The 10,392-nt window shown below is 42.8% G+C and overlaps 1 protein-coding gene across 1 annotated transcript in view; it reads left to right on the top strand.

Annotated features, from left to right (window-relative positions):
* The first annotated feature begins 3,888 nt into the window (after nt 1–3,888).
* The window catches only part of Slc38a4 (solute carrier family 38 member 4), a 36,015-nt gene continuing 29,511 nt past the window's right edge, over nt 3,889–10,392 (top strand). Inside the window, exon 1 of the mRNA XM_021216433.2 lies at nt 3,889–3,979. The gene's annotated coding sequence lies outside the window, so the exon portion shown is untranslated. The remainder of the gene's footprint in view (nt 3,980–10,392) is intronic.

Here is a 10,392-nt window from a genome sequence, read left to right as displayed (position 1 = left end):
GAGGCAGAGGCAGGCGGATTTCTGAGTTTGAGGCCAGCCTGGTCTACAAAGTGAGTTCCAGGACAGCCAGGGCTATACAGAGAAACCCTGTCTCGGGGAAAAAAAAAAAAGAAGTTAAGTGAGACATGGTAATACAGACCCATAATGCCAGTGCTTGAGACATAGGAACAGGAGGGTCACGAGTTCAAGGCTAGCCTAGACAACATACAGAAACTCTATCTTTATAAACAGATAAGTTAAATAAATACATAATACATAGCCTAGGAAAGTTAGAAAAAAGAAAAGAAAAGAAAAGAAAAGAAAAGAAAAGAAAAGAAAAGAAAAGAAAAGAAAAAGAAAAACAGAAGCAAGAAGGAAGGTTGGAAAACAAGAGAAATTAATGAGGGAGCCAGAATAAGAAGTGTGTGGTTGGAAGTAAGAGAAAAGGTGTGGATGTTGAGAAAGGGTTAAAAAGTACCACTTTGTTTCCTAGTCACTAATGGGCCTTCGTGTCTTTCCAGACTTCTGCTATAAGCAGAATCGGTTTCCACGTGTTATTTTGTTCCATGACTAGTGTGAGGAAATTCAGTTACAGTCAAGACAGAGGTTCCCTTCTTCCTTCCTGTTCCAGTGCAAAGTGCGGATGGGATTGGGCTCGGTTACTCTGGTTTGGTTCTGTTTTGTTGACTGACTTGAAGCTGCTCCTGCCACAGTCCTCTAGGACATTGTTGCAGCTGAAATTTCCCTACAGGATACTTTAGTTCTTTTAAACACCAGCAAGACAAGGTTTGATTCAACACACTGACAAGTTCTAAGTGTCTTGTGACTCGATAGTTTTGTGCTTTCAATTAATAACATTTTCTTGGGACACGAATTCTAGGATCTTTTCTGTGTGAAGATAACAGCCAAAAAAAAAAAAAAAAAAAAAAAATATCCAAATAAATAAAAAAAAAAAAAAAAAAAAAAAGGTTTCAAGTTTCTTGTTTCTCATAATACAGTCATATAAAATTCATAGCACATACCATGAGCTAGAAAAATGATTAAAAAAAACTTTCAAGGAAAAAAAATGTCAAATTACTGGTGACTTCTATTTGAATTTTTCTATCTGTCTCCCTTTTGGTCAAGTTAAATCCCAAATCATCATGTCAGTCACTCTTGTCCCCACCTCCAGCTCCACCCACCACCTCTCTATGCAACTACCCTGCCAGCTTTATTGTGAAGGTTCAAGGCCCCTCATCCCAAGCATCTGAGTTCCCAGAGGCCATCTTCTTCCATCTGGATTCCTTCATCCTGTTCTCCTGTCAGGGTCAGAAGGTCTCCACTCAGGCCAGGAGGGTTCTCACGTTGTCGGAATGCGCCCCTTTTCACTCAGGAGGCCTCTTGCCTCTCTGTCCACGATCTCAGATGACCTTTCCTTTCAGCCAGAGACTCCAGAGCTCCTTGAGAACTTCCTGGATGACCTCAGCCCCTAGCAGCTCCTCATTTGACAAGTCCCAGGGGACATTGTGCAGTTAAGCTGGTATTAACTGTGACAGAGCCTGGGAAGCTAAGGATGTCTTCATGTGGGCATGTGTCCTCAGTCCCAGCCATGTGGTCACTTAGACCGAAGTGCCTGTCCCCATTTGTAGAATCATTTACTTATGGGTTCTTTGTTTGTTTGTTTGTTTGTTTTAAAGGGGTCAGTTAAAGTGCTGGTCACCTCAGTACCCAGATTTGCTCATTAGCCATACCTATAATCTACATCATGTTACTATTTATTTATTTAGAAAAGGTCTCTTTATGCAGCCCTGGTTATCATCTGCCCTAGAGCTCACTCTATGACCAGGCTGGCCTCGAACTCAAAGATCTGCCTGTCTCTGCTCCCTAAGTACTGGGATTAAAGGTGAGTGACATCATGGTTACCCATTTTCATTTGTAAGAGAAGGAGTTTGTGATCCCTTACTACCTTCTATACTGACAATTCAACCATCCTGGAACCTGACCAAATATATTGTATTTACTACATTTTAAAAGTCAAAATGGCATACACCCATCACTGGATGTACGTGAAATTACACCACGACATTATTGTAAGACATCATCATTACCACATGCAAGCCTGCTTTTTCCTACAAAAGGGAAGTTTTCTGCCTTTTGCCAAGGTCAGATCATACAATTTCTTCACTAAGTTGACCACATTTGAACGTATGAAAATGTGTACAAAAACTCTGAATGCTCTAACAACTAACCATGGCCTTGGCCATTTGAGCTAGTTTCCGTGTGTGTGGATTTAATTTTAGGAAGTGCTGTAAGTTTCGTGATTAGAATTTTTTGGCATAAAGTAGATTGGATTTTTTTTTTCAAAGGACAGGGAAGTATGTTTGTGATTTTAACCTCATGTGCCCATTGTGATAATTACTCAGTATACTTAGAAGTAAGAATGCTAAAAGCCAACACACGAAATGTTAAGGGAAGTACATTGTTTGGAGTATACACACGTCTGTCTCTCAGCTCCCCGTTTAATATGAAGACACCGTACAATAAGCTTCTCCTATCAGGATGACATTCCTGCTGACTCTAATGACCCACCAGGAAATGGGATTTAATTTCCTAACAGTTACTGCTATTTCTTTGCTTGCTTTTTCTCATTTTCATCAGATAAATTTGCAAACAGGATGAATCCCTAATTGGGAAAGATGACAATTAAGCAGCCAAAATGGTCATTTGAAAAAGAGTGCTTTTTCTCCGCGACTTTCCTGAGATCCATGAGTCGCAGTCTTTTCTGGATGAATTACAACAGCACTCATCCAAGAGAAAACAAAAGCAAAAACATGACAGAAAACTCCAGAGTGTAAAAGAAAAAAAGAAAAAAAAAAAAAAAAAAAAAAAAAAGAAAACTCCAGAGTGGAGAACACACTGTCACGGGCGAGGGCAAAGGTGCCATCTCAGAGTTAATAAATCAAATGGGCACAGCTAGACTGGAAGAGGGGAGCGGGCAGGTAGGTCCATGTGACTCTGATGGTTTGTGTATTGCACCAACTTGGGAATTTCTTAACCAGAGGACAATGTTTAGTTTTTATAGGAATGGGCGTTGGTGGGCTATTATAACAGAGCTTCTGATTGGTTGTGAGATTATTTACGTCATATGCATTTAAAAGGCAAAGATCTTGAGTCCTGGATGGTTTCTGCTTCTTTCTCATCTCCTTTAAAGAATGTCTAGCTGATTAATTTTTATTGCAGATAAGTTATTCGCCAACACATTTGAATTCCTCTTCTGGTGTGTGGAGAGCTACATAGGTTTGTCGCTCTCTTTTAAGGAGATAATATATGCCTTTAGAGAGTCTTGCAGAACACCCCATAGCTTGCTTGCCCAACACATGGCCTCTGGTGAGGCAGCCATGGTTGATAAGGCCTAGAATCTTCACCTCCTGGCACCTTGAGTAACTTGGTATTGTTGGATGTTATGTCATCCTGTAAAATTTCTTCTGAATGGGTCAGTGAGGCATAGGAAAACGATCCTCCCATGTAACCGGTGTCATCTTTGCCTTCTGACCCTGGCATTGTACGGTGTGACTTTTTTTTAAAAATTAGTTTTTATTATTTTATATGGTCAGTTCATAAAACCTGAGAAATTAATGCTTCTAGCTCAATCCCCTGACCACGCAATGGATTGATTTTTTTTTTTTTAATTCAGTGTGACACCGAAGTGAGGCTTTCAATAAGAACCTCTTTGTATAAAAGCCAAAATTCCAAAAGCAAATAGAAATTGGTGTGACCAATGTTTAAGCCAAGTGACCAAGAGCAAACCAACTCAGTGCCTCTCTTCTGGGCTGACGCAAGCTGGACCGAGGGAGGTGTTGGGGCCAGGTGATGGTGTTGATTGGCTTATGTCGTCCACTCCCACTGGCCTTTAAATCATTGTCTTGCTTTCTAAAAAGTTCAGATAAGTCACCTCTGTGACAGGGGTCTGCCATCCCAAACAGTTCAGGAAAGACGGCACAGGACTGGATAAATAATTAAGGTACAGTTCGTTTTACATAAATGTTCACAGACTTACAGTAGCGCTTGCTCTCCTCTTTATACTGTGCCGGTTGCTTATTCATTACAAATTAAAATGACAGATACATGGATAACTTTTCGCTTAAAAGATCAATTCAGTATATTATCAGACATGGAAATTATTTATCCAGTTCCCGGCTGCACTTCTCTTTTTGCAAATGGTTCTGGGTCTGATGGCTGGTGGATGGTAGGCAACCGACATGGTGCAAGGCCTGCAGGCAGTCTCCATCCTTGTAGCTGCTACTAAATCACTGACGGTATTAAACGTTAGGGAAAGATACATAATTGTCACTGTTCTGACTCCATTCAACAAAACCCACAGAAACTTAATCAAAGAAAGAATGTCCCATGAGTGGAGGTGGGGGTGGATAAGTGTTTCCCCTATCTATGAGAGAGACAGAGGGAGAGAGAGAGAGAGAGAGAGAGAGAGAGAGAGAGAGAGAGAGAGAGAGAGATGTTTGTCTCCCTTTTTAATTGACAATTTAAAAAAGACACTTTTTAAAAGAACAAAATCATAATAAGAACCTGTGGAGCTGAATAAATATAAATAGGACTTTAAATTTTGAAGATCTCGAATTGGTGGTGCAGAAACAGCGGTTCTCAAAATGGCCAAGTGGGCGGAGGTTTTACACATCCATATATTGAACATCTGATTGAGAAACTGGCGATGGAGACTAAAGCAAAACCAAGAGAGTTTTAACCCAGTGGGAAAATCCTCAACTCAAGAAATAGTCCATATTCTTGCCCAGTGGTTTACAATGAACCCTCTGGAGAAGTTAAACCAAGTTAAACGGGTTTTCTAAAAAGATTACAATTCTTTTGTAATGTAAAACCCTCCAGTCTAGACTTATGATTAAATTATTTCTAGTTGGTACTTAAAAACTATGAGGGCATCATTTAGGGGTGCAATAGTCAGACTTTAAAGGTTTCTTTAAACTGTGTTTTACAATATGTGTCAAAAGTTGTTCAGATGGTTATTTTTAATATCTGAGTTGCTTTAAAGGACGTGAAAATCATTTATTTGGGGGAGAAAAAGAAAAGGCTATCTCCAGAGGTGGCCTTAAGTTTGTTATGAAATGTAGACGTTTGGGAATCTGCTGTATTCACAGTCATGGCGAGTTCTTAGATAACACTAATTTAATTGAATTTCATAAAGAGTTTCCCCTGACAAGGTCACATATGCTATGTGTCCCTGTATGTCTGGTAAACTGGCTATTGTATGGGAAAATAAGGGCTAAAGATTAGTTGTGGGTTTCTGCTTAAGATAACTGTGTCTTCTGAAAAAAAAAAAAATCTGTAAGGAAGCAGGCGGACTCCGGTCTTCCCACCGCTAGCAAGCATTTCAGGGTTTTGTTTTGTTGTTTAGAGAGAGGGCTTCACACAACAGCCCACACTGGCCTAGAACGCACCCAGTTGGCCTCAGACTCAAAGCAGTGCTTCTGTTGGGTTGACAGTCACATGCCCTCTCTCACGTGGCGAAGCGTGTAATCCTTGTGGAGAACAAGGCCACAGCCTAGGCTGTTGATTACCAACAGTTCTCATCCTTTGTAGTTGTTATCTCTAAGCTGTGTCTAAGCATGGGGTAAAAGGAGCTGGAAAATCCCGAAGCTGCCTCATTTTTTAGATAACCAGTAAATCCCAAGAGCCTCCTTGTCTTCTGCCCCTTTGGTGCTGGGACTGCAGACACCCACCACCGTGCCTGGCTTTTTTGTTGGAGGATCAAATTAAGGTCTTCATGCCTGTATGAAGGGAGTCATCTCCCCAGCCCCAAAATGTCTCCATGTTTCAATGAGAAACAGTGAGTTGGATGGCCAGTTTTCTTGCTCTCGAGCTTTGAGTAGGACTGTATCATTGGGGACATGAAGGCACTTTAGTGTAGAGGTAATATCAGATTTGTTTTCATGCCAGCACTATAGCCATTTATCGGAGGCACATTTTCGATGTGACTTGAAACCAGTTCTTCAGATAGAAGATATTTCGCCTTTTGAGTTGCACAGGGGTTGCTGTTACTCACTTGCCCAACCCAAGGGTCACTGCCACGTTGACCGTCAGCTGCCTCTGCCAGGCTGTTGGAGTAGACTGGTCAACATTGAGATGGTCTGAAGGACCAGACCAATGGCGGTGGTGGAAAGTTCACCCTGACGTCATTAGCTCCCCCTACACTTTCACTTATCAGGCAGAACAAATGTTTGCCGTCCTAGCGGAAGGTCACCCCTCCAGTGTCAGACTCGGGACAGTTTTGTTTACCATTTTTGAGGTCTTGGGTTGGTGCTGAGCCACAGGTACAGCATTTGAGAAGTTTCTCATTTTGAGGACCCCCCCACCAACTTAGCAGCAGATCAAAGATTGAAACCCCAACATGTTCGATAACCAGGGTCTAGGTGTAGGCGATTTGCTGCTTGAGACACCTGCTAATACATGCGTTAAATTGAAAGTCTGCTAACTGAATGAGTAACTGCAAAGTACCCTGGTATGAGGAGACAGTTTAGAGAGGGACAGAAGGGAACAAGGTGCCACAGCCAGGAGGCCCAAAGTACACACAGCGGGCAACCGGAATGGTTGGATTATATAGGGAAGAGCAGCCCAGTCCCTGGGCTGGAGAGTGCAGGGTAGAAGGTGGGTATGCCAGTCAGAAGGACCCTGTAACCAGTAGGGACTGGGGGCTGAGGGATGCAGGGAGAACTTGGAAGCCAGCATCCACTTTGATATGTTAAATAGGCACCTCAGCCTTTTGTTCCAGCTTTGAAACCTGACACTAACTTGACAGTTAAGTTTTGACCTTGCCTCTGTACCTTAGTGGATGGGACCTGAGCTGCTGAGCTCTGCCTGTGATGTTTATTCTAGCCTGTTTCCATACAGTGGAAAGAAAGGCCGAAGGAATTCTGTCAAAAATCTGACTTTTAGAAGCATTCACAACATTTGTGTGTGTGTGTGTGGGGGGGGGCAGTGTAGCTGTTTTTTCTCTTGGTGATCAAGATAAACTTGCTGCTTAATTGTGAGGTATTAGGATCATTCATCGGTACACACCCCCACCTTCCCCCACCGCACTCCCCAAACCAGCAAGCACGTATGCCCATGCCTGTAATGAACACAATTTCAAGTTGCTTTGATATTTGCAGAATATAACGGGCACAGTGCCAGATACTAGGAGTATGTAGTCTGCCAATGTGGCACCCACTCCATCCCGTGAAGATTCCTCCCTGGTTAGGCGGGTGGCCATTTGTCAAATTAGCACACAAGTGTAAGTGTAAGCAGACTGACGAGTCCTGAGAGGGCAAGGAGAGCGTGCTCTGAGAACATGGGAGCACTCCTTCAGATGTGTGAGTCCCAGAGGCACTTCCCAGCCACATGGCTTTTAATTCCTTCAAGTTGTCCTAGCTGAGCCCGGGATGCATCCTTAGGAGTGCAGGGAGGAGAGTGCTATGCAGGGGAGACAACACGTGGAGAGGTTCTGAGGTGGCAATGGGAGAGACAAGATGCCCAGTGACTATGTGAACCACACACAGCAGCTAAAGAATGTGGAGTCCAGAAAGTCATGGGGACATTACTCCAGGTTAGTGATCTGGGGAGACAATGAGGTAGATACATTCTAAATAAATGTTCATAGATTGGTAGGCGTCATTCTCGTTGGACCTGAGTAAGGGGATAAAGAACTAAGACTTGTGGGGTGGGGTGGGGGGGGTAGTGCGGGTAGGGGAGGGTCAAGAGCTTTCTCAGCCCTGGTGCTTGCAGGCATCTTTCTTTTCTTTCTTACCCATGCCGCGATTGGCTGATTATTTCAGCAAGTATTTAGTCAGAGAATAACAGCAAAGATGTTTATTGTAACTCTATGTAAAAGTTTTCTGTTTCCAATCTGTTTTCTTTAATAGGGTGAGTTCCTTGAGTTCAGGGCTGTGCCTTAAGCCCTCCTCTGTGATTTCCAAAGTTTCCGTTACACTTTCATTCTCAAAGTTGTTTGCTGAAGGAATGAGTTGCTGGATGCCAGGGTGAAGCACTTTCACACTTTAGTTTACGTTACTAAAAGGAGGTTACACTTTGGCAGCAGCCAAAGATGGTTCGAGATGCTTGTTTTGTGATACATACAACTGACTGATCTGAAGTAGTCAAGCTCTTAATGCTCTAAGGCTGTTTAAACCGCACTTCTCGCTGTAAGTTCCTTTAAACCAGGTCGGTAGTCAGGTATTCAGAGATGAAAATGGGCTACACCTTTTGTGACTGTTTCCTGGCAATAGTTGAAACCAGGATTGGGAGCTGAGGGCTCAAACTGTTTTATGGGACATATCACTTCTCCAAAGAGAACTATTTATTTATATACAGCAAGAGTACTATAGAAATAAGTTCTTTCCCTACCTTCCTTACAAGCTTTATAAGAGCTCTGAGAACAAGAAGCCCTCTTTCAGGGTGTCTAAGATAAAGTATACATGCTAGTATGTATTTCAAATGTAGATAAAAGCATCCATGGGATTCTGATTATTGGAAGAAGGAAAAGGGATCGAGTGTATTGAGGACCGCCTACATGCTAACCTTAGACAAACATTATCATACTTAAACTCTCATCATGCTAGTTTTGTGGTCTGCCTACATGCTAACCTTAGACAAACATTATCATACTTAAACTCTCATCATGCTAATTTTGTGGTAAATGATATTACTCCCATTTTTTTTTTCAGAAAGCTGGAGGTCTTCAGTTAGGTAATTTGACCAAGGCTTATACCTGGTGCTATTTACCACCAAAGCCGGAGTTCTTGTTCCCCATTCAGGCATTCGCTCTCTGTGGATAAGAGGCAGTAGGTGAAGGCCACTCAACCTGAATGTCCATTTTCCATCTGTATATGCAATAAGAACAGACTGGTAAAGAGAACTGCTATGGGGATTACCTGGGGCGATGTATTAAAGCCTTAAACTAGTTCCTGGCCCGCTGTACGCACATACACACATACGGAGTAGGTGCCACATGAGGGTTGGTAACTTCCGGCTTTGATCCCAAGATTAGCGTGGTTTTAGGTGAATGACGTAATGAAGCCCCTACAGTGCAATGGAATAAACTTTAGTGGCAATCCCTGGAGTCTGAACAGAGAACTCAGCCCGAGCTTCCACAGAGAGCTCAGACCGGGTCAGGAAAAGATAGAGTGGAAGAGGAGAAGGCCATTTCAGTCACTGTGACAGGTTTGTGCAGATGGCCTGAGCAGAATGCAGTGTATCCCCCACCTCCTGAAAACTATAGACTAGTGTAGCTATAGACACCAGGTGAGGAGAGTGCAATGAGATACAGAGACTGGAGAAACAGACCTTAGGAGCCATAAAGCCGTGTGTGCTTGTGAGAATATGGATGGCCTTGGAGGGCATTCAGCAAAGAAAGGATTTGATGAACTCCAGCAATTCACTCTGGCTCATGTGTGGAGAACCTGTGTGTGTGGAATGGATATGCGGTAAGGCAGGCAAGAAAGAGTTCAAGGAGCTCGATTAGGTCACGTCTATTTGGACAGGTGTTGTTGGTGGAAGACATGGTCAAGGTAGACCAGTTTGAGAAAAGCTTGAGTTGCCTGTAAAATCAAGCAGGCTCTGTAAAGGACTGCAAGTTGGATAGAAGTGGGTGGGTATTTGCCACATTAGACTCTTGCTTCTGGTCCAAGTAGCTGCGCCCATGTGGTGACATTCTTAGAGAGCCTCGTGATGGAAGACGGGGAAGATTTTAGACATGTGGCATTTTAAATGTTGAGATATGCAGGTATCAGTTAGGCCACTGGTCATATGGAAGCACAACTTAGAGAAGAAGCCCAGGCCCAGCTGTAGCTTGAAAGTCCACTGTGTGCACTGAAAATCAAAGAAACGGGACAGGGAGGAAGCCAACAGAAGCAAAGAGAGAGCTAATAGATGCGGTCAAAAAATATTATGGGAATTGGCCCCTGTGATACTGAGGACTCCGTGGTCCCACTATCTGTCATTGGTAAGTTAAGGAACTAGAAAGCTTGGTTGAATCATTTTGGGGGCCTCAGAGCCAGGCAGTTGTTTGCATAAGCTTCTGCTTGAGTAGACCTATGAGCAAACATGGCGAGTGGTCCAGATTGAGGAGAGAAGGTGAATTTCCCCACACCCCTCCACGTTTTTGTTCTGTTTAGATTATCAGGTTCACAGGCATCATTGATAGAATTTATTCTTTACTGGTTCTATTGATTCAAATACTACTTCTTTTCCCCAGAAATATATTTATGGAGACTCCTTTTGAAGTACAGGGTCTTACCAGCATTCTGACTATCTCTTAACCCCACTATTGATTCAAATATTATTTTTCCCCCCAGAAACATGGAGGCTCCCTTTGAAGTAGTGTCTTACCAGCATCTCTTGGCTACTCCCTTTGAAGTAGTGTCTTACCAG

Source organism: Mus pahari, chromosome 17, assembly GCF_900095145.1.
Source record: "Mus pahari chromosome 17, PAHARI_EIJ_v1.1, whole genome shotgun sequence".
Taxonomy (NCBI): Eukaryota; Metazoa; Chordata; class Mammalia; order Rodentia; family Muridae; genus Mus; species Mus pahari.
This window is presented reverse-complemented; position numbering and strand designations above follow the sequence as displayed.